Raw genomic sequence first — 23,379 nt, 5'->3', positions numbered from 1 at the left:
CTCTGCAGGTTTATTGTATCCCTTGGTCCTTCCCATTGAGGATGAAACACAGAAATTGTATCGGAATTAAATGTAATAATCACAATGCCGACTTAAGTACAGGAAGACTGAGTCTTCCTACTGTCTATGATTTGAGCGTTTCCTATGTCACCAGTCTTACATTCCGATGCACCTCTGCAGGTTTACTGTATCCCTTGGACCTTCCCATTGACAATGAAACACAGAAATTGCATTGGAATCAAATATGAGACACAATGCTGACTTAAGTACAGGAAGACTAAGTCTTCGTACTGTATATGTTTTGAGCGTTTCCTGTGTCACCAGTTTTACATTCCGATTCACCTCTCCAGGTTTACTGAATCCATTGGACCTTCCCATTGACGATGAAACACAGAAATTGCTTCGGAATTGAATATTAGAGACACAATGCCAACTTAAGAACAGGAAGACTGAGTCATCCTACTGTCTATGTTTTGAGCGTTTCCTGTGTCACCAGTTTTACATTCCGATGCAGGTTTACTGTATCCCTCCGACCTTCCCATTGACGATGAAACACAGAAATTGCATCGGAATTAAATATGAGAGACACAACGCCGACTTAAGTACAAGAAAACTGAGTATTCTTACGGTCTATATTTTGAGCGTTTCCTGTGTCACCAGTCTTACATTCCGATGCACCTCTGCAGGTTTACTGTATCCCTTGGACCTTCACATTGACGATGAAACACAGAAATTGCTTCGGAATGAAATATAATAGACACAATGCCGACTTAAGTACAGGAAGACTGAATCTTCCTACTGTCTATGTTTTGAGCGTTTCCTGTGTCACCAGTTTTACATTCCGATGCACCTCTGCAAGTTTACTGTATCCATTGGACTTTCCCATTGACGATGAAACGCAGAAATTGCATCGGAATTAAATATAAGAGACACAACGCCGACTTAAGTACAAGAAAACTGAGTATTCTTACGGTCTATGTTTTGAGCGTTTCATGTGTCACCTGTTTTACATTACGTTGCACCTCTGCAGGTTTACTGTATCCATTGGACCTTCCCATTGACGATGAAACACAGAAATTGCATCGGAATTAAATATTAGAGACACAATGCCGACTTAAGAACACGAGGACTGAGTCTTCCTACTGTCTATGTTTTGAGCGTTTCCAGTGTCACCAGGTTTACATTCCGATGCACCTCTGCAGGTTTACTGTATCCCTTCGACCTTCCCATTGACGATGAAACACCGAAATTGCATCGGAATTAAATATAAGAGACACTATGCCGACTTAAGTACAGGAAGGCTGAGTCTTAGTACTGTCTATGTTTTCAGCGTTTCCTGTGTCAGCAGTCTTACATTCCGATGCACCTCTGCAGGGTTACTGTATCCCTTGGACCTTCCCATTGACGATGAAACACAGAAATTGCATCGGAATTAAATATAAGAGACACAACGCCGACTTAAGTACAAGAAAACTGAGTATTGTTACGGTCTATGTTTTGAGCGTTTCCTATGTCACCTGTTTTACATTACGTTGCACATCTGCAGGTTTACTGTATCCATTGGACCTTCCCATTGACGATGATACACAGAAATTGCATCGGAATTAAATATTAGAGACACAATGCCGACATAAGAACACGAGGACTGAGTCTTCCTACTGTCTATGTTTTGAGCGTTTCCTGTGTCACCAGTTTTACATTCCGATGCACCTCTCCAGGTTTACTGTATCCATTGGACCTTCGCATTGACGATGAAACAAAGAAATTGCATCGGAATTAAATATTAGAGACACAATGCCGACTTAAGATCAGGAAGACTGAGTCTTCCTACTGTCTATGTGTTGAGCGTTTCCTGTGTCACCAGTTTTACATTCCGATGCATATCTGCAGGTTTATTGTATCCCTTGGACCTTCCTATTGACGAAGAGACACAGAAATTGCATCGAAATTAAATATAAGAGACACAATGCCGACTTAAGTACAGGAAGACTGAGTCTTCGTAATGTCTATGTTTTAAACGTTTCCTGTGCCACCAATTTTACATTCCGATGCACCTCTCCAGGATTACTGTATCCATTGGACCTTCCCATTGACGATGAAACACAGAAATAGCATCGAAATTAAATATTGGAGACACAATGCGGACTTAAGAACAGGAAGACTGAGTCTTCCTACAGTCTATGATTTGAGCGTTTCCTGTGTCACCAGTTTTACATTCCCTTGCACCTCTGCAGGTTTACTGTATCCATTGGACCTTCCCATTGACGATGAAACCCAGAAATTGCATCGGAATTAAATATAAGAGACACAACGCCGACTTAACTACAAGAAAACTGAGTATTCTTACGGTCTATGTTTTGAGCGTTTCCTGTGTCACCAGTTTTACATTCCGATGCACCTCTGCAGGTTTACTGTATCCATTGGACCTTCCCATTGACGATGAAACACAGAAATTGCATCGGAATTAAATATAGGACACACAATGCCGACTTAAGTGCAGGAAGACTGAGTCTTAGTACTGTCTATGTCCTGAGCGTTTCCTGTGTCACCAGTCTTACATTCCGATGCACCTCTGCAGGGATACTGTATCCCTTGGACCTTCCCATTGACGATGAAACACAGAAATTGCATCGGAATTGAATATAAGAGTCACAATGCCGACTTAAGTACAGGAAGACTGAGTCTTCGTAATGTCTATGTTTTGAGCGTTTCCTGTGTCACCAGTTTTACATTCCGATGCACCTCTCCAGGTTTACTGTGTCCATTGGACCTTCCCATTGACGATGAAACACAGAAATTGCATCGGAATTAAATATAAGAGACACAATGCCGACTTAAGACCAGGAAGACTGAGTCTTCCTACTGTCTATGTTTTGAGCGCTTCCTGTGTCACCAGTTTTACATTCCGAAGCACCTCTGCAGGTTTACTGTATCCCTTGGACATTCACAGTGACGATGAAACACAGAAATTGCTTTGGAATTAAATATAAGAGACACAATGACGTCTTAAGTACAAGAAGACTGAGTATTCCTACTGCCTATGTTTTGAGCGTTTCCTGTGTCACCAGTTTGACATTCCGATGCCCCTCTGCAGGTTTACTTTATCCCTTGGACCATCACAGACACGATGAAACACAGAAATTCCATCTGAATTAAACATAAGAGACACAATGCCGACTTAAGTACAGGAAGACTGAGTCTTCCTAAAGTCTATGTTTTGAGCGTTTCCTGTGTCACCAGTTTTACAATCCGATGCACTTCTGCAGGTTTACTGTATCCATTGGACATTCCCATTGACGATGAAACACAGAAATTGCATCGGAATTAAATGTAAGAGACACAATGCCGGCTTAAGTACAGGAAGACTGAGTCTTCCTACTGTCTATGTTTTGAGCGTTTCCTGTGTCACTAATTTTACATTCCGATACACCTCTGCAGGTTTACTGTATCCCTTGGACCTTCCCATTGACGATGAAACACTGAAATTGCATCGGAATTAAATCTAAGAGACACAACGCCAACTTAAGTACTAGAAAAGTGAGTATTCTTACGGTCTATGTTTCGAGCGGTTCCTGTGTCACCAGTTTACATTCCGATGCACCTCTGCAGGTTTACTGTATCCTTTGGACATTCACAGTAACGATGAAACACAGAAATTGCATCGGATTTAAATATAAGAGACACAATGCCGATTTAAGTACAGGAAGACTGAGTCTAAGTACTGTCTATATTTTGAGCGTTTCCTGTGTCACCAGTTTTACATTTCGATGCACCTCTGCAGGTTTATTGTATCCCTTGGTCCTTCCCATTGAGGATGAAACACAGAAATTGTATCGGAATTAAATGTAATAATCACAATGCCGACTTAAGTACAGGAAGACTGAGTCTTCCTACTGTCTATGATTTGAGCGTTTCCTATGTCACCAGTCTTACATTCCGATGCACCTCTGCAGGTTTACTGTATCCCTTGGACCTTCCCATTGACAATGAAACACAGAAATTGCATTGGAATCAAATATGAGACACAATGCTGACTTAAGTACAGGAAGACTAAGTCTTCGTACTGTATATGTTTTGAGCGTTTCCTGTGTCACCAGTTTTACATTCCGATTCACCTCTCCAGGTTTACTGAATCCATTGGACCTTCCCATTGACGATGAAACACAGAAATTGCTTCGGAATTGAATATTAGAGACACAATGCCAACTTAAGAACAGGAAGACTGAGTCATCCTACTGTCTATGTTTTGAGCGTTTCCTGTGTCACCAGTTTTACATTCCGATGCAGGTTTACTGTATCCCTCCGACCTTCCCATTGACGATGAAACACAGAAATTGCATCGGAATTAAATATGAGAGACACAACGCCGACTTAAGTACAAGAAAACTGAGTATTCTTACGGTCTATATTTTGAGCGTTTCCTGTGTCACCAGTCTTACATTCCGATGCACCTCTGCAGGTTTACTGTATCCCTTGGACCTTCACATTGACGATGAAACACAGAAATTGCTTCGGAATGAAATATAATAGACACAATGCCGACTTAAGTACAGGAAGACTGAATCTTCCTACTGTCTATGTTTTAAACGTTTCCTGTGTCACCAGTTTTACATTCCGATGCACCTCACCAGGTTTTCTGAATCCATTGGACCTTCCCATTGACGATGAAACACAGAAATTGCATCGGAATTAAATATAAGACACACAATGCCGACTTAAGAACAGTAAGACTGAGTCTTCCTACTGACTATGTTTTGAGCGTTTCCTGTGTCACCAGTTTTACATTCCGATGCACCTCTCCAGGTTTACTGTATTCCTTGGACCTTCCGATTGACGATGAAATACAGAAATTGCATCAGAATTAAATATAGGAGACGCAATGCCGACTTAAGTACAGGAAGACAGAGTCTTCCTACTGTCTATGTTTTGAGCGTTTCCTGTGTCACCAGTTTTACATTCCGATGCACCTCTGCAGATTTACTGTATCCCTTGGACCTTCCCATTGACGATGAAACACAGAAATTGCATCGGAATTAAATATAAGAGACACAATGCCGACTTAAGTACAGGAAGACTGAGTCTTAGTACTGTCTATGCTTTGAGCGTTTCCTGTGTCACCAGTCTTACATTCCGATCCACCTCTGCAGGTTTACTGTATCCCTTGGATTTTCCCATTGACGATGAAACACAGAAATTGCATCGGAATTAAATATAAGAGACACAATGCCGACTTAAGAAGAGTAAGACTGAGTCTTCCTACTGTCTATGTTTTGAGCGTTTCCTGTGTCACCAGTTTTACATTCCGATGCTTATCTGCAGGTTTATTGTATCCCTTGGACCTTCCTATTGACGATGAGACACAGAAATTGCATCTGAATTAAATATAAGAGATACAACGCCGACTTAAGTACAAGAAAAGTGAGTCTTCTTACGGTCTACGTTTTGAGCGTTTCCTGTGTCACCAATTTTACATTCCGATACACCTATGCAGGTTTACTGTATCCCTTGGACCTTCCCATTGACGATGAAACACTGAAATTGCATCGGAATTAAATATAAGAGACACAATGACGTCTTAAGCACAGGAAGACTGAGTCTTCCTACTGTCTATGTTTTGAGCGTTTCCTGTGTCACCAGTTTTACATTCCCATGCACCTCTGCAGGTTTACTGTATCCATTGGACCTTCCCATTGACGATGAAACACAGAAATTGCTTCGGAATGAAATATAATAGACACAATGCCGACTTAAGTACAGGAAGACTGAATCTTCCTACTGTCTATGTTTTAAACGTTTCCTGTGTCACCAGTTTTACATTCCGATGCACCTCACCAGGTTTTCTGAATCCATTGGACCTTCCCATTGACGATGAAACACAGAAATTGCATCGGAATTAAATATAAGACACACAATGCCGACTTAAGAACAGTAAGACTGAGTCTTCCTACTGACTATGTTTTGAGCGTTTCCTGTGTCACCAGTTTTACATTCCGATGCACCTCTCCAGGTTTACTGTATTCCTTGGACCTTCCGATTGACGATGAAATACAGAAATTGCATCGGAATTAAATATAGGAGACGCAATGCCGACTTAAGTACAGGAAGACAGAGTCTTCCTACTGTCTATGTTTTGAGCGTTTCCTGTGTCACCAGTTTTACATTCCGATGCACCTCTGCAGATTTACTGTATCCCTTGGACCTTCCCATTGACGATGAAACACAGAAATTGCATCGGAATTAAATATAAGAGACACAATGCCGACTTAAGTACAGGAAGACTGAGTCTTAGAACTGTCTATGTTTTGATCGTTTCCTGTGTCACCAGTTTTACATTCCGATGCACCTCTGCAGGTTTATTGTATCCCTTGGACCTTCCCATTGACGATGAAACACAGAAATTTCATCGGAATTAAATATAAGAGACACAATGCCGACTTCAGTACAGGAAGACTGAGTGTTCCTACTGTCTATGTTTTGAGCGTTTCCTGTGTGATCAGCTTTGCATTCCGTTGCACCTCTGCAGGTTTACTGTATCCCTTGGACATTCCTATTGACGATGAAACACAGAAATTTCATCGGAAATAAATATAAGATACACAACGCCGACATAAGTACAAGAAAACTGAGTCTTCTTACGGTCTACGTTTTGAGCAGTTCCTGTGTCACCAGTCTTACATTCCGATGCACCTCTGCAGGTTTACTGTATCCCTTGGACCTTCACATTGACGATGAAACACAGAAATTGCTTCGGAATGAAATATAATAGACACAATGCCGACTTAAGCACAGGAAGACTGAATCTTCCTACTGTCTATGTTTTAAACGTTTCCTGTGTCACCAGTTTTACATTCCGATGCACCTCACCAGGTTTTCTGAATCCATTGGACCTTCCCATTGACGATGAAACACAGAAATTGCATTGGAATTAAATATAAGACACACAATGCCGACTTAAGAACAGTAAGACTGAGTCTTCCTACTGACTATGTTTTGAGCGTTTCCTGTGTCACCAGTTTTACATTCCGATGCACCTCTCCAGGTTTACTGTATTCCTTGGACCTTCCGATTGACGATGAAATACAGAAATTGCATCGGAATTAAATATAGGAGACGGAATGCCGACTTAAGTACAGGAAGACAGAGTCTTCCTACTGTCTATGTTTTGAGCGTTTCCTGTGTCACCAGTTTTACATTCCGATGCACCTCTGCAGATTTACTGTATCCCTTGGACCTTCCCATTGACGATGAAACACAGAAATTGCATCGGAATTAAATATAAGAGACACAATGCCGACTTAAGTACAGGAAGACTGAGTCTTAGTACTGTCTATGCTTTGAGCGTTTCCTGTGTCACCAGTCTTACATTCCGATCCACCTCTGCAGGTTTACTGTATCCCTTGGACTTTCCCATTGACGATGAAACACAGAAATTGCATCGGAATTAAATATAAGAGACACAATGCCGACTTAAGAACAGTAAGACTGAGTCTTCCTACTGTCTATGTTTTGAGCGTTTCCTGTGTCACCAGTTTTACATTCCGATGCTTATCTGCAGGTTTATTGTATCCCTTGGACCTTCCTATTGACGTTGAGACACAGAAATTGCATCTGAATTAAATATAAGAGACACAACGCCGACTTAAGTACAAGAAAAGTGAGTCTTCTTACGGTCTACGTTTTGAGCGTTTCCTGTGTCACCAATTTTACATTCCGATACACATATGCAGGTTTACTGTATCCCTTGGACCTTCCCATTGACGATGAAACACTGAAATTGCATCGGAATTAAATATAAGAGACACAATGACGTCTTAAGCACAGGAAGACTGAGTCTTCCTACTGTCTATGTTTTGAGCGTTTCCTGTGTCACCAGTTTTACATTCCCATGCACCTCTGCAGGTTTACTGTATCCATTAATCCTTCCCATTGACGATGAAACACAGAAATTGCATCGGAAGTAAATATAAGAGACACAATGGCGACTTAAGTACAGGAAGACTGAGTCTCAGTACTGTCTATGACTTGAGCGTTTCCTGTGTCACCAGTCTTACATTACGATGCACCTCTGCAGGGATACTGTATCCATTGGACCCTACGATTGACCATGAAACACAGAAATTGCATCGGAATTAAATAGAAGAGACACAACGCCGACTTTAGTACTAGAAAAGTGAGTATTGTTACGGTCTATGTTTCGAGCGTTTCCTGTGTCACCAGTTTACATTCCGATGCACCTCTGCTGGTTTACTGTATCCATTGGACCCTACGATTGACCATGAAACACAGAAATTGCATCGGAATTAAATAGAAGAGACACAATGCCGACTTAAGAGGAGGAAGACTGAGTCTTCCTACTGTCTGTGTTTTGAGCGTTTCCTGTGTCACCAGTTTTACGTTTCGATGCACCTCTGCAGGTTTACTGTATCCATTGGACCCTACGATTGACCATGAAACACAGAAATTGCATCGGAATTAAATAGAAGAGACACAACGCCGACTTTAGTACTAGAAAAGTGAGTATTGTTACGGTCTATGTTTCGAGCGTTTCCTGTGTCACCAGTTTACATTCCGATGCACCTCTGCTGGTTTACTGTATCCTTTGGACCTTCAAAGTAACGATGAAACACAGAAATTGCATCGGATTTAAATATAAGGGACACAATGCCGATTTAAGTACAGGAAGACTGAGTCATAGTAGTGTCTATATTTTGAGCGTTTCCTGTGTCACCAGTTTTACATTTCGATGCACCTCTGCAGGTTTATTGTCTCCCTTGGACATTCCCATTGAGGATGAAACACAGAAATTGTATCGGGATTAAATATAATAGACACAATGCAGACTTAAGTACAGGAAGACTTCGTCTTCCTACTGTCTATGTTTTGAGCGTTTCCTGTGTCACCAGTCTTACATTCCGATGCACCTCTGCAGGTTTACTGTATCCCTTGGACCTTCCCATTGACGATGAAACACAGAAATTGCATCGGAATTAAATATGAGACACAATGCCGACCGGAAGACTAAGTCTTCGTACTGTATATGTTTTGAGCGTTTCCTGTGTCACCAGTTTTACATTCCGATGCACCTCTGCAGGTTTACTGTATCCCTCCGACCTTCCCATTGACGATGAAACACAGAAATTGCATCGGAATTAAATATAGGAGACGCAATGCCGACTTAAGTACAGGAAGACAGAGTCTTCCTACTGTCTATGTTTTGAGCGTTTCCTGAGTCACCAGTTTTACATTCCGATGCACCTCTGCAGATTTACTGTATCCCTTGGACCTTCCCATTGACGATGAAACACAGAAATTGCATCGGAATTAAATATAAGAGACACAATGCCGACTTAAGTACAGGAAGACTGAGTCATAGTACTGTCTATGCTTTGAGCGTTTCCTGTGTCACCAGTCTTACATTCCGTTCCACCTCTGCAGGTTTACTGTATCCCTTGGACTTTCCCATTGACGATGAAACACAGAAATTGCATCGGAATTAAATATAAGAGATACAATGCCGACTTAAGAACAGTAAGACTGAGTCTTCCTACTGTCTATGTTTTGAGCGTTTCCTGTGTCACCAGTTTTACATTCCGATGCATATCTGCAGGTTTATTGTATCCCTTGGACCTTCCTATTGACGAAGAGACACAGAAATTGCATCTGAATTAAATATAAGAGACACAACGCCGACTTAAGTACAAGAAAAGTGAGTCTTCTTACGGTCTACGTTTTGAGCGTTTCCTGTGTCACCAGTTTTACATTTCGATGCACCTCTGCAGGTTTACTGTATCCATTGGACCTTCCCATTGACCATGAAACACAGAAATTGCATCGGAATTAAATAGAAGAGACACAACGCCGACTTTGGTACTAGAAAAGTGTGTATTCTTACGGTCTATATTTCGAGCGTTTCCTGTGTCACCTGTTTACATTCCGATGCACCTCTGCTGGTTTACTGTATCCTTTGGACCTTCACAGTAACGATGAAACACAGAAATTGCATCGGATTTAAATATAAGGGACACAATGCCGATTTAAGTACAGGAAGACTGAGTCATAGTACTGTCTATAGTTTGAGCGTTTCCTGTGTCACCAGTTTTACATTTCGATGCACCTCTGCAGGTTTATTGTCTCCCTTGGACATTCTCATTGAGGATGAAACACAGAAATTGCATCGGAATTAAATATAAGAGACACACTGCTGACTTAAGTACAGGCAGACTGAGCCTTCCTACTGTCTATGTTTTGAGCGTTTCCTGTGTCACCAGATTTACATTCCGATGTACCTCTCCAAGTTTACTGTATCCATTGGACCTTCCCATTGACGATGAAACACAGATATTGCATCGTAATTAAATATTAGAGACACAATGCCGACTTAAGAACAGGTAGACTGAGTCTTCCTACTGTCTATGTTTTGAGCGTTTCCTGTGTCACCAGTTTTACATTCCGATGCACCTCTACAGGATTACTGTATCCATTGGACCTTCCCATTGACGATGAAACACAGAAATAGCATCCGAATTAAATATTATAGACACAATACGGACTTAAGTACAGGAAGACTGAGTCTTCCTACTGTCTATGTTTTGAGCGTTTCCTGTGTCACCAGTTTTACATTCCGTTGCACCTCTGCAGGTTTACTGTATCCATTGGACCTTCCCATTGACGATGAATCACAGAAATTGCATCGGATTGAAATATAAGATACACAATGCTAACTTAAGTACAGGAAGACTGAGTCTTCCCACTATCTATGTTTTGAGCGTTTCCTGTGTGATCAGTTTTGCGTTCCGATGCACATCTGCAGGTTTACTGTATCCCTTGGACCTTCCCATTGACGATGAAACACAGAAATTGTATCGGGATTAAATATAAGAGACACAATGCCGACTTAAGTACAGGAAGATTTAGTCTTCCAATTGTCTATGTTTTGAGCGTTTCCAGCGTCACCAGTTTTACATTCCGATGCACCTCTGCTTTTTACTGTGTCCATTGGACCTTCCCATTGACGATGAAACACAGAAACTGCATCGGAATTAAACTTAAGGGACACAATGCCGACATAAGTACAGGAACACTGAGTCTTCCTACTGTCTATGTTTTGAGCGTTTCCTGTGTGATCAGTTTTGCATTCCGATGCACCTCTGCAGGTTTACTGTATCCCTTGGAACTTCCTATTTACGATGAAACAAAGAAATTGCATCGGAATTAAATATAAGAGACAAAATGCCGACTTAAGTACAGGAAGACTGAGTCTTCTTACGGTCTATGATTTGAGCGTTTCCAGTGTCACCAGGTTTACATTCCGATGCACCTCTGCAGGTTTACTGTATCCCTTCGACCTTCCCATTGACGATGAAACACCGAAATTGCATCGGAATTAAATATAAGAGACACAATGCCCACTTAAGTACAGGAAGGCTGAGTCTTAGTACTGTCTATGTTTTCAGAATTTTCTGTGTCACCTGTCTTACATTCCGATGCACCTCTGCAGGGTTACTGTATCCCTTGGACCTTCCCATTGACGATGAAACACAGAAATTGCATCGGAATTAAATATAAGAGACACAATGCCGACTTAAGTACAGGAAGACTAAAATCTTCCTACTGTCTATGTTTTGAGCGTTTCCTGTGTCACCAGATTTACATTCCGATGCACCTCTCCAGGTTTACTGTATCCATTGGACCTTCCCATTGACGATGAAACACAGACATTGCATCGGAATTAAATATTAGAGACACAATGCCGACTTAAGAATAGGAAGACTGTGTCTTCCTACTGTCTATGTTTTGAGCGTTTCCTGTGTCACCAGTTTTACATTCCGATGCACCTCTGCAAGTTTACTGTATCCATTGGATTTTCCCATTGACGATGAAACGCAGAAATTGCATCGGAATTAAATATAAGAGACACAACGCCGACTTAAGTACAAGAAAACTGAGTATTCTTACGGTCTATGTTTTGAGCGTTTCATGTGTCACCTGTTTTACATTACGTTGCACCTCTGCAGGTTTACTGTATCCATTGGACCTTCCCATTGACGATGAAACACAGAAATAGCATCGGAATTAAATATTAGAGACACAATGCCGACTTAAGATCAGGAAGACTGAGTCTTCCTACTGTCTATGTGTTGAGCGTTTCCTGTGTCACCAGTTTTACATTCCGATGCATATCTGCAGGTTTATTGTATCCCTTGGACCTTCCTATTGACGAAGAGACACAGAAATTGCATCGAAATTAAATATAAGAGACAATATGCCGACTTAAGTACAGGAGGACTGAGTCTTCCTACTGTCTATGTTTTGAACGTTTCCTGTGTACCAGTCTTACATTCTGATGCACCTCTCCAGGTTTACTGTATCCCTTTGACCTTCCCATTGACGATGAAACACAGAAATTGCATCGGAATTAAATATAAGAGACACAATGCCGACTTAAGTACAGGAAGACTGAGTCTTCGTAATGTCTATGTTTTAAACGTTTCCTGTGCCACCAATTTTACATTCCGATGCACCTCTCCAGGATTACTGTATCCATTGGACCTTCCCATTGACGATGAAACACAGAAATAGCATCGGAATTAATTATTGGAGACACAATGCGGACTTAAGAACAGGAAGACTGAGTCTTCCAACAGTCTATGATTTGAGCGTTTCCTGTGTCACCAGTTTTACATTCCCTTGCACCTCTGCAGGTTTACTGTATCCATTGGACCTTCCCATTGACGATGAAACACAGAAATTGCATCGAAATTAAATATAAGAGACACAACGCCGACTTAAGTACAAGAAAACTGAGTATTCTTACGGTCTATGTTTTGAGCGTTTCCTGTGTCACCAGTTTTACATTCCGATGCACCTCTGCAGGTTTACTGTATCCATTGGACCTTCCCATTGACGATGAAACACAGAAATTGCATCGGAATTAAATATAAGACACACAATGCCGACTTAAGTGCAGGAAGACTGAGTCTTAGTACTGTCTATGTCTTGAGCGTTTCCTGTGTCACCAGTCTTACATTCCGATGCACCTCTGCAGGGATACTGTATCCCTTGGACCTTCCCATTGACGATGAAACACAGAAATTGCATCGGAATTAAATATAAGAGACACAATGCCGACTTAAGTACAGGAAGACTGAGTCTTTGTAATGTCTATGTTTCGAGCGTTTCCTGTGTCACCAGTTTTACATTCCGATGCACCTCTCCAGGTTTACTGTGTCCATTGGACCTTCCCATTGACGATGAAACACAGAAATTGCATCGGAATTAAATATAAGAGACACAATGCCGACTTAAGACCAGGAAGACTGAGTCTTCCTACTGTCTGTGTTTTGAGCGCTTCCTGTGTCACCAGTTTTACATTCCGAAGCACCTCTGCAGGTTTACTGTATCCCTTGGACATTCACAGTGACGATGAAACACAGAAATTGCTTTGGAATTAAATATAAGAGACACAATGACGTCTTAAGTACAGGAAGACTGAGTATTCCTACTGCCTATGTTTTGAGCGTTTCCTGTGTCACCAGTTTTACATTCCGATGCCCCTCTGCAGGTTTACTTTATCCCTTGGACCATCACAGACACGATGAAACACAGAAATTCCATCTGAATTAAACATAAAAGACACAATGCCGACTTAAGTACAGGAAGACTGAGTCTTCCTAAAGTCTATGTTTTGAGCGTTTCCTGTGTCACCAGTTTTATATTCCGATGCACTTCTGCAGGTTTACTGTATCCATTGGACATTCCCATTGACGATGAAACACAGAAATTGCATCGGAATTAAATGTAAGAGACACAATGCCGGCTTAAGTACAGGAAGACTGAGTCTTCCTACTGTCTATGTTTTGAGCGTTCCCTGTGTCACTAATTTTACATTCCGATACACCTCTGCAGGTTTACTGTATCCCTTGGACCTTCCCATTGACGATGAAACACTGAAATTGCATCGGAATTAAATCTAAGAGACACAACGCCAACTTAAGTACTAGAAAAGTGAGTATTCTTACGGTCTATGTTTCGAGCGGTTCCTGTGTCACCAGTTTACATTCCGATGCACTTCTGCAGGTTTACTGTATCCTTTGGACATTCACAGTAACGATGAAACACAGAAATTGCATCGGATTTAAATATAAGAGACACAATGCCGATTTAAGTACAGGAAGACTGAGTCTAAGTACTGTCAATATTTTGAGCGTTTCCTGTGTCACCAGTTTTACATTTCGATGCACCTCTGCAGGTTTAATGTATCCCTTGGTCCTTCCCATTGAGGATGAAACACAGAAATTGTATCGGAATTAAATATAATAGACACAATGCCGACTTAAGTACAGGAAGACTGAGTCTTCCTACTGTCTATGATTTGAGCGTTTCCTATGTCACCAGTCTTACATTCCGATGCACCTCTGCAGGTTTACTGTATCCCTTGGACCTTCCCATTGACAATGAAACACAGAAATTGCATTGGAATCAAATATGAGACACAATGCTGACTTAAGTACAGGAAGACTAAGTCTTCGTACTGTATATGTTTTGAGCGTTTCCTGTGTCACCAGTTTTACATTCCGATTCACCTCTCCAGGTTTACTGAATCCATTGGACCTTCCCATTGACGATGAAACACAGAAATTGCTTCGGAATTGAATATTAGAGACACAATGCCGACTTAAGAACAGGAAGACTGAGTCATCCTACTGTCTATGTTTTGAGCGTTTATGTGTCACCAGTTTTACATTCCGATGCAGGTTTACTGTATCCCTTGGACCTTCCTATTGACGATGAAACACAGAAATTTCATCGGAAATAAATATAAGATACACAACGCCGACATAAGTACAAGAAAACTGAGTCTTCTTACGGTCTACGTTTTGAGCAGTTCCTGTGTCACCAGTCTTACATTCCGATACACCTCTGCACGTTTACTGTATCCCTTGGACCTTCACATTGACGATGAAACACAGAAATTGCTTCGGAATGAAATATAATAGACACAATGCCGACTTAAGTACAGGAAGACTGAATCTTCCTACTGTCTATGTTTTAAACGTTTCCTGTGTCACCAGTTTTACATTCCGATGCACCTCACCAGGTTTTCTGAATCCATTGGACCTTCCCATTGACGATGAAACACAGAAATTGCATCGGAATTAAATATAAGACACACAATGCCGACTTAAGAACAGTAAGACTGAGTCTTCCTACTGACTATGTTTTGAGCGTTTCCTGTGTCACCAGTTTTACATTCCGATGCACCTCTGCAGATTTACTGTATCCCTTGGACCTTCCCATTGACGATGAAACACAGAAATTGCATCGGAATTAAATATGAGACACAATGCCGACCGGAAGACTAAGTCTTCGTACTGTATATGTTTTGAGCGTTTCCTGTGTCACCAGTTTTACATTCCGATGCACCTCTGCAGGTTTACTGTATCCCTCCGACCTTCCCATTGACGATGAAACACAGAAATTGCATCGGAATTAAATATAAGAGACACAACGCCGACTTAAGTACAAGAAAACTGAGTATTCTTACGGTCTATATTTTGAGCGTTTCCTGTGTCACCAGTTTTACATTCCGATGCACCTCTGCGGTTTACTGTATCGACTGGACCTTCACAGTGGCGATGAAACACAGAAATTGTATCGGAATGAAATATGAGACACAATGCCGACCGGAAGACTAAGTCTTCGTACTGTATATGTTTTGAGCGTTTCCTGTGTCACCAGTTTTACATTGCGATGCACCTCTGCAGGTTTACTGTATCCCTCCGACCTTCCCATTGACGATGAAACACAGAAATTGCTTCGGAATGAAATATAATAGACACAATGCCGACTTAAGTACAGGAAGACTGAATCTTCCTACTGTCTATGTTTTAAACGTTTCCTGTGTAACCAGTTTTACATTCCGATGCACCTCACCAGGTTTTCTGAATCCATTGGACCTTCCCATTGACGATGAAACACAGAAATTGCATCGGAATTAAATATAAGACACACAATGCCGACTTAAGAACAGTAAGACTGAGTCTTCCTACTGACTATGTTTTGAGCGTTTCCTGTGTCACCAGTTTTACATTCCGATGCACCTCTCCAGGTTTACTGTATTCCTTGGACCTTCCGATTGACGATGAAATACAGAAATTGCATCGGAATTAAATATAGGAGACGCAATGCCGACTTAAGTACAGGAAGTCAGAGTCTTCCTACTGTCTATGTTTTGAGCGTTTCCTGTGTCACCAGTTTTACATTCCGATGCACCTCTGCAGGTTTACTGTATCCCTTGGACCTTCCCATTGACGATGAAACACAGAAATTGCATCGGAATTAAATATAAGAGACACAATGCCGACTTAAGTACAGGAAGACTGAGTCTTAGTACTGTCTATGCTTTGAGCGTTTCCTGTGTCACCAGTCTTACATTCCGATCCACCTCTGCAGGTTTACTGTATCCCTTGGACTTTCCCATTGACGATGAAACACAGAAATTGCATCGGAATTAAATATGAGACACAATGCCGACCGGAAGACTAAGTCTTCGTACTGTATATGTTTTGAGCGTTTCCTGTGTCACCAGTTTTACATTCCGATGCACCTCTGCAGATTTACTGTATCCCTTGGACCTTCCCATTGACGATGAAACACAGAAATTGCATCGGAATTAAATATAAGAGACACAATGCCGACTTAAGTACAGGAAGACTGAGTCTTAGTACTGTCTATGCTTTGAGCGTTTCCTGTGTCACCAGTCTTACATTCCGATCCACCTCTGCAGGTTTACTGTATCCCTTGGACTTTCCCATTGACGACGAAACACAGAAATTGCATCGGAATTAAATATAAGAGACACAATGACGACTTAAGAACAGTAAGACTGAGTCTTCCTACTGTCTATGTTTTGAGCGTTTCCTGTGTCACCAGTTTTACATTCCGATGCATATCTGCAGGTTTATTGTATCCCTTGGACCTTCCTTTTGACGATGAGACACAGAAATTTCATCTGAATTAAATATAAGAGACACAACGCCGACTTAAGTACAAGAAAAGTGAGTCTTCTTACGGTCTACGTTTTGAGCGTTTCCTGTGTCACCAATTTTACATTCCGATACACCTATGCAGGTTTACTGTATCCCTTGGACCTTCCCATTGACGATGAAACACTGAAATTGCATCGGAATTAAATATAAGAGACACAATGACGTCTTAAGCACAGGAAGACTGAGTCTTCCTACTGTCTATGTTTTGAGCGTTTCCTGTGTCACCAGTTTTACATTCCCATGCACCTCTGCAGGTTTACTGTATCCATTGGACCTTCCCGTTGACGATGAAACACAGAAATTTCATCGGAATTAAATATAAGAGACACAATGGCGACTTAAGTACAGGAAGACTGAGTCTTAGTACTGTCTATGACTTGAGCGTTTCCTGTGTCACCAGTCTTACATTACGATGCACCTCTGCAGGGATACTGTATCCCCGGGACCTTCCCATTGACGATGAAACACAGAAATTGCATCGGAATTAAATATAGGAGACACAATGCCGACTTAAGTACAGGAAGACTGAGTCTTCCTACTGTCTATGTTCTGAGCGTTTCCTGTGTCACCAGTTTTACATTAAGATGCACCTCTCCAGGTTTACTGTATCCATTGGAGCGTCCCACTGACGATGAAACACAGAAATTGCATCGGAATTAAATATTAGAGACACAATGCCGACTTAAGAGGAGGAAGACTGAGTCTTCCTACTGTCTGTGTTTTGAGCGTTTCCTGTGTCACCAGTTTTACATTTCGATGCACCTCTGCAGGTTTACTGTATCGATTGGACCTTCCCATTGGCCATGAAACACAGAAATTGCATCGGAATTAAATAGAAGAGACACAACGCCGACTTTAGTACTAGAAAAGTGAGTATTCTTACGGTCTATGTTTCGAGCGTTTCCTGTGTCACCTGTTTACATTCCGATGCACCTCTGCTGGTTTACTGTATCCTTTGGACCTTCACAGTAACGATGAAACACAGAAATTGCATCGGATTTAAATATAAGGGACACAATGCCGATTTAAGTACAGGAAGACTGAGTCATAGTACTGTCTATATTTTGAGCGTTTCCTGTGTCACCAGTTTTACATTTCGATGCACCTCTGCTGGTTTATTGTCTCCCTTGGACATTCCCATTGAGGATGAAACACAGAAATTGTATCGGAATTAAATATAATAGACACAATGCAGACTTAAGTACAGGAAGACTGAGTCTTCCTACTGTCTATGTTTTGAGCGTTTCCCGTGTCACCAGTCTTACATTCCGATGCACCTCTGCAGGTTTACTGTATCCCTTGGACCTTCCCATTGACGATGAAACACAGAAATTGCATCGGAATTAAATATGAGACACAATGCCGAACGGAAGACTAAGTCTTCGTACTGTATATGTTTTGAGCGTTTCCTGTGTCACCAGTTTTACATTCCGATGCACCTCTGCAGGTTTACTGTATCCCTCCGACCTTCCCATTGACGATGAAACACAGAAATTGCATCGTAATTAAATATAAGAGACACAACGCCGACTTAAGTACAAGAAAACTGAGTATTCTTACGGTCTATATTTTGAGCGTTTCCTGTGTCACCAGTTTTACATTCCGATGCACCTCTGCGGTTTACTGTATCGACTGGACCTTCACAGTGGCGATGAAACACAGAAATTGTATCGGAATTAAATATAAGAGACACAATGCAGACTTAAGTACAGGAAGACTGAGTCTTAGTACTGTCTCTGTTTTGAGCGTTTCCTGTGTCACCAGTTTTACATTCCGATGCACCTCTACAGGTTTATTGTATCCCTTGGACCATCCCATTTATGATGAAACACAGAAATTGCATCGGAATTAAATATAAGAGAAACTATGCCGACTTAAGTACAGGAAGACTGAGTGTTCCTACTGTCAATGATTTGAGCGTTTCCTGTGTGATCAGTTTTGCATTCCGATGCAATCCTGCAGGTTTACTATATCTCTTGGACCTTCCTATTGACGATGAGACACAGAAATTGCATCGGAATTAAATATAAGAGTCACAATGCCGACTTAATTACAGGAAGACTGAGTCTTCGTAATGTCTATGTTTTAAACGTTTCCTGTGTCACCAGTTTTACATTCCGATGCACCTCTGCAGGTTTACTGTATTCATTGGAATCTTCCCATTGACGATGAAACACAGAAATTGCATCGGAATTAAATATTAGAGACACAATGCCGACTTAAGAACAGGAAGACTGAGTCATCCTACTGTCTATGTTTTGAGCGTTTCCTGTGTCACCAGTTTTACATTTCGATGCACCTCTGCAGGTTTACTGTAACCCTTCGACCGTCCCATTGACGATGAAACACAGAAATTGCATCGGAATTAAATATAAGAGACACAATGCCGACTTAAGTACTGGAAGACTGAGTCTTCCTACTGTCTATGCTTTGAGCGTTTCCTGTGTTACCAGTCTTACATTCCGATGCACCTCTGCAGGTTTACTGTATCCCTTGGACCTTCCCATTGACGATGAAACACAGAAATTGCATCGGAATTAAATATGAGACACAATTCCGACTTAAGTACAGGAAGACAGAGTCTTCCTACTGTCTATGTTTTGAGCGTTACCTGTGTCACCAGTCTTACATTCCGATGCACCTCTTCAGGTTTACTGTATCTCTTGGACCTTCCCATTGACGATGAAACACAGAAATTGCATTGGAATTAAATATGAGACACTGTGCCGACTTAAGTACAGGAAGACTAAGTCTTCGTACAGTATATGTTTTGAGCGTTTCCTGTGTCACCAGTTTTACATTCCGATGCACCTCTACAGGTTTACTGTATCCATTGGACCTTCCCATTGACGATGAAACACAGAAATTGCATCGGAATTAAATATAAGAGACACAACGCCGACTTAAGTACAAGAAAACTGAGTATTCTTACGGTCTATGTTTTGAGCGTTTCCTATGTCACCTGTTTTACATTACGTTGCACCTCTGCAGGTTTACTGTATCCATTGGACCTTCCCATTGACGATGAAACACAGAAATTGCATCGGAATTAAATATTAGAGACACAATGCCGACATAAGAACACGAGGACTGAGTCTTCCTACTGTCTATGTTTTAGCGTTTCCTGTGTCACCAGTTTTACATTCCGATGCATATCTGCAGGTTTATTGTATCCCTTGGACCTTCCTATTGACGATGAGACACAGAAATTGCATCGAAATTAAATATAAGAGACACAATGCCGACTTAAGTACAGGAAGACTGAGTCTTCCTACAGTCAATGATTTGAGCGTTTCCTGTGTCACCAGTTTTTCATTCCCTTGCACCTCTGCAGGTTTACTGTATCCATCGGACCTTCCCATTGACGATGAAACACAGAAATTGCATCGGAATTAAATATAAGAGACACAACGCCGACTTAAGTACAAGAAAACTGAGTATTCGTACGGTCTACGTTTTGAGCGTTTCCTGTGTCACCAGTTTTACATTCCGATGCACCTCTGCAGGTTTACTGTATCCATCGGACCTTCCCATTGACGATGAAACACAGAAATTGCATCGGAAATAAATATAAGACACACAATGCCGTCTTAAGTGCAGGAAGACTGAGTCTTAGTACTGTCTATGTCTTGAGCGTTTCCTGTGTACCAGTCTTACATTCCGATGCACCTCTGCAGGGATACTGTATCCCATGGACCTTCCCATTGACGATGAAACACAGAAATTGCATCGGAATTAAATATAAGAGACACAATGCCGACTTAAGTACAGGAAGACTGAGTCTTCGTAATGTCTATGTTTTGAGCGTTTCCTGTGTCACCAGTTTTACATTCCGATGCACCTCTCCAGGTTTACTGTATCCATTGGACCTTCCCATTGACGATGAAACACAGAAATTGCATCAAAATTAAATATAAGAGACACAACGCCGACTTAAGACCAGGAAGACTGAGTCTTCCTACTGTCTATGTTTTGAGCGCTTCCTGTGTCACCAGTTTTACATTCCGAAGGACCTCTGCCTGTTTACTGTATCCCTTGGACATTCCCAGTGACGATGAAACACAGAAATTGCTTTGGAATTAAATATAAGAGACACAATGACGTCTTAAGTACAGGAAGACTGAGTATTCCTACTGCCTATGTTTTGAGCGTTTCCTGTGTCACCAGTTTTACATTCCGATGCCCCTCTGCAGGTTTACTTTATCCCTTGGACCATCACAGACACGATGAAACACAGAAATTCCATCTGAGTTAAACATAAGTGACACAATGCCGACTTAAGTACAGGAAGACTGAGTCTTCCTAAATTCTATGTTTTGAGCGTTTCCTGTGTCACCAGTTTTACATTCCGATGCACCTCTGCAGGTTTACTGTATCCCTTGGACCTTCCCATTGACCTTGAAACACAGAAATTGCATCGGAATGAAATATAATAGACACAATGCCGACTTAAGTACAGGAAGACTGAATCTTCGTAATGTCTATGTTTTAAACGTTTCCTGTGTCACCAGTTTTACATTCCGATGCACCTCACCAGGTTTTCTGAATCCATTGGACCTTCCCATTGACGATGAAACACAGAAATTGCATCGGAATTAAATATAAGACGCACAATGCCGACTTAAGAACAGTAATACTGAGTCTTCCTACTGTCTATGTTTTGAGCGTTTCCTGTGTCACCAGTTTTGCATTCCGATGCACCTCTCCAGGTTTACTGTATTCCTTGGACCTTCCGATTGACGATGAAATACAGAAATTGCATCGGAATTAAATATAGGAGACGCAATGCCGACTTAAGTACAGGAAGACAGAGTCTTCCCACTGTCTATGTTTTGAGCGTTTCCTGTGTCACCAGTTTTACATTCCGATGCACCTCTGCAGATTTACTGTATCCCTTGGACCTTCCCATTGACGATGAAACACAGAAATTGCATCGGAATTAAATATAAGAGACACAATGCAGACTTAAGTACAGGAAGACTGAGTCTTAGTACTGTCTATGCTTTGAGCGTTTCCTGTGTCACCAGTCTTACATTCCGATCCACCTCTGCAGGTTTACTGTATCCCTTGGACTATCCCATTGACGATGAAACACAGAAATTGCATCTGAATTAAATATAAGATACACAATGCCGACTTAAGAACAGTAAGACTGAGTCTTCCTAGTGTCTATGTTTTGAGCGTTTCCTGTGTCACCAGTTTTACATTCCGATGCATATCTGCAGGTTTATTGTATCCCTTGGACCTTCCTATTGACGATGAGACACAGAAATTGCATCTGAATTAAATATAAGAGACACAACGCCGACTTAAGTACAAGAAAAGTGAGTCTTCTTACGGTCTACGTTTTGAGCGTTTCCTGTGTCACCAATTTTACATTCCGATACACCTATGCAGGTTTACTGTATCCCTTGGACCTTCCCATTGACGATGAAACACTGAAATTGCATCGGAATTAAATATAAGAGACACAATGACGTCTTAAGCACAGGAAGACTGAGTCTTCCTACTGTCTATGTTTTGAGCGTTTCCTGTGTCACCAGTTTTACATTCCCATGCACCTCTGCAGGTTTACTGTATCCATTGGACCTTCCCATTGACGATGAAACACAGAAATTGCATCGGAATTAAATATAAGAGACACAATGGCGACTTAAGTACAGGAAGACTGAGTCTTAGTACTGTCTATGACTTGAGCGTTTCCTGTGTCACCAGTCTTACATTACGATGCACCTCTGCAGGGATACTGTATCCCTGGGACCTTCCCATTGACGATGAAACACAGAAATTGCATCGGAATTAAATATAGGAGACACAATGCCGACTTAAGTACAGGAAGACTGAGTCTTCCTACTGTCTATGTTCTGAGCGTTTCCTGTGTCACCAGTTTTACATTCCGATGCACCTCTCCAGGTTTACTGTATCCATTGGAGCGTCCCACTGACGATGAAACACAGAAATTGCATCGGAATTAAATATTAGAGACACAATGCCGACTTAAGAGGAGGAAGACTGAGTCTTCCTACTGTCTGTGTTTTGAGCGTTTCCTGTGTCACCAGTTTTACATTTCGATGCACCTCTGCAGGTTTACTGTATCCCTTGGACCTTCCCATTGACGATGAAACACAGAAATTGCATCGGAATTAAATATGAGACACAATGCCGACCGGAAGACTAAGTCTTCGTACTGTAAATGTTTTGAGCGTTTCCTGTGTCACCAGTTTTACATTCCAATGCACCTCTGCAGGTTTACTGTATCCCTCCGACCTTCCCATTGACGATGAAACACAGAAATTGCATCGGAATTAAATATTAGAGACACAATGCCGAC

Source organism: Schistocerca nitens, chromosome 8 (assembly GCF_023898315.1).
Source record: "Schistocerca nitens isolate TAMUIC-IGC-003100 chromosome 8, iqSchNite1.1, whole genome shotgun sequence".
Taxonomy (NCBI): domain Eukaryota; kingdom Metazoa; phylum Arthropoda; class Insecta; order Orthoptera; family Acrididae; genus Schistocerca; species Schistocerca nitens.
The sequence above is the reverse complement of the archived record's forward strand: the minus strand, read 5'-3'. Positions refer to the sequence as shown.